This window comes from Schistocerca nitens, chromosome 3 (assembly GCF_023898315.1).
Source record: "Schistocerca nitens isolate TAMUIC-IGC-003100 chromosome 3, iqSchNite1.1, whole genome shotgun sequence".
Lineage (NCBI taxonomy): Eukaryota > Metazoa > Arthropoda > Insecta > Orthoptera > Acrididae > Schistocerca > Schistocerca nitens.
Genome location: NC_064616.1, coordinates 810,693,977 through 810,696,777, shown reverse-complemented (window position 1 = coordinate 810,696,777; position 2,801 = coordinate 810,693,977). Strand labels below are relative to the sequence as shown.

The 2,801-nt window shown below is 44.3% G+C and overlaps 1 non-coding gene across 1 annotated transcript; it reads left to right on the top strand.

Moving 5' to 3' along the window:
- Positions 1 to 1,002: 1,002 nt before the first annotated feature.
- Trnat-agu (transfer RNA threonine (anticodon AGU)) lies at positions 1,003 to 1,077 on the top strand. The gene has a single exon. It is a non-coding gene; the product is annotated as a tRNA-Thr (tRNA).
- The last annotated feature ends 1,724 nt before the right edge of the window (positions 1,078 to 2,801 follow it).

Here is a 2,801-nt window from a genome sequence, read left to right as displayed (position 1 = left end):
TTTGCTAGAAATGAAATGATAATTAAATGGACACCCTAGCTGCAAACAGGCATTGATGTACTTCATTGCGGATATGTTGAAAATGTGTGCCCCGACCGGGACTCGAACCCGGGATCTCTTGCTTACTTTGCAGACACTCTATCCATCTTTTTTTTTCTCTCTTTCTTTTCATTTTGTTCGTTATTGATCGTTGTGTTTGGTCGTTGCGGACGTCGCAAGACATCCTGTTCAAGTTCGGTGGTTGATCCTTCCACTCGGCCGGCCGTGGTGGTCATGCGGTTCTAGGCGCTCAGTCCGGAACCGCGCGACTGCTACGGTCGCAGGTTCGAATCCTGCCTCGGGCATGGATGTGTGTGATGTCCTTAGGTTAGTTAGGTTTAAGTAGTTCTAAGTTCTAGGGGACTGATGACCACAGATGTTAAGTCCCATAGTGCTCAGAGCCATTTGAACCTTCCACTCAGTTTTTTATTACAGAGGCCAACCGGCTCTCTGACCGAACACGCTGAGCTACCGTGCCGGCGTCCATCTGAGCCACCGCGGGCACAGAGGATAGTGCGTCTGCAGGGAATTATCCCTTGCACGCTCCCCGTGAGATCCACATTCCCAACATGTCCTAATAGATTTTTGCCCATCATACTCATTACTCGTGGCAGATTAATCTACCAAGTCCCGTACGAGTTCGGGCATAGCGTGTGCGTTCGCACAAGAAGGTCAATGGCCGGGAAGCCATATTTTAACTGTATATGACGGTAGTATCTGTTCCTGAAAGAACAGTTACCGTGGATGACCATGCAGCTTTGCTAGAAATGAAATGATAATTAAATGGACACCCTAGCTGCAAATAGGCGTTGATGTACTTCATTGGGAACATGTTGAAAATGTGTGCCCCGAGTGCCACGAGTAATGAGTATGATGGGCAAACATCTATTAGGACATGTTGGGAATGTGGACCTCACGGGGAGCGTGCAAGGGATAATTCCCTGCAGACGCGCTATCCTCTGTGCCCGCGGTGGCTCAGATGGATAGAGCGTCTGCCAAGTAAGCAAGAGATCCCGGGTTCGAGTCCCGGTCGGGGCACACATTTTCAACATATCCCCAATGAAGTACATCAATGCCTGTTTGCAGCTAGGGTGTCCATTTAATTATCATTTCAGGATGCAAAACCCTTTGATGTTCGAGCCTAGTTACGCCGCTACTAGCTACGCTAAACTGAATCTCTGCAATGACCGACTTTGTACTGTATGTTACGATCTTCTGAAGGATTTAATCGCCGGAATGTTATTAACTGACATTTGATTATAACCATATCTAACAAGAACGACAAGTTTTTCATTAATCTTTAATGCGCCGTTACCTTACAGTGGCTTACTTTCATAACACGCCAGTTATAAAGCGAAAGTAGCTCAATATGAAATTTCTTTAACCATCAATATGATGTTTCCCGTCATTTTATTAAAACAAATCCTACCAGCAGCGACGCGTTCTCGAGGCATTCAATGTGGTGGTACTTAAAAACACCGTATATTCATAGGTTGTAAGGCATAAAATAAACGCCGGCCGAAGTGGCCGTGCGGTTAAAGGCGCTGCAGTCTGGAACCGCAAGACCGCTACGGTCGCAGGTTCGAATCCTGCCTCGGGCATGGATGTTTGTGATGTCCTTAGGTTAGTTAGGTTTAACTAGTTCTAAGTTCTAGGGGACTAATGACCTCAGCAGTTGAGTCCCATAGTGCTCAGAGCCATTTGAACAATTTGAACCATAAAATAAACCCGCCGAATATGGGCTTCTACTGAACGGGACAGATACAGTATGTTGTCTCCACAGTCCATGTCGCGTCACGCATGCTCTGCTTGTGACGTAGGCAGCGCTCTTGCTTCTTATTGGTTCTGCTTAGCACAATGCAATATTGAATAGAATTGGAGAGAAGAGAAATTTGTGGCACAACTTGACTAGAAGAAGGGATCGGTTGGTAGGACATGTTCTGAGGCATCAAGGGATCACCAACTTAGTATTGGAGGGCAGCGTGGAGGGGAAAAATCATTGAGGGAGACCAAGAGATGAATACACTAAGCAGATTCAGAAGGATGTAGGTTGCAATAGTTACTGGGAGATGAAGGAGCTTGCACAGGATAGAGTAGCATGGAGAGCTGCATCAAACCAGTCTTAGGACTGAAGACCACCACAACAACAATGCAATTATTGAATATCTTTAAAACAACCTTGTATAAAAGTTATGAAATAAAATTTGTAGCAAATAGTCTCTGTCTCCTCTATATGATCTTCGACGTGTTGAGTGAGTTCATGTATATGTTATTTGTAATTATAAACGTCACTTGCATTTCACGACCGTGCGACTGCTACGGTCGCAGGTTCGAATCCTGCCTCGGGCATGGCTGTGTGTGATGTCCTTAGGTTAGTTAGGTTTAAGTAGTTCTAAGTTCTAGGGGACTGATGACCACAGCAGTTGAGTCCCATAGTGCTCAGAGCCATTTGAACCATGAACCATTTTTTGCATTTCACGTTCTCACATTGCATGAAAAATTTAAAGTTTGTTGAGTCGTGTTACGGTAAAAATAAATTGTCTTTTCATCTGTTTTAACATTAAAAGTGTTATGATATGTAATCTACTGACTAATTCATGAACAGCCAGTATTTCACGCCATGACATTTCAGGAATCTATGTCGAATGAAAAACTGCACTTACCTCCACGGGGTATTTTAAAAAAGTAACGGGAATCTTGCAATTTCGCGTATGGTATTAGCCCTGTTGGCACAAATTTTTCGTTGTTATGTTGGTAAATAT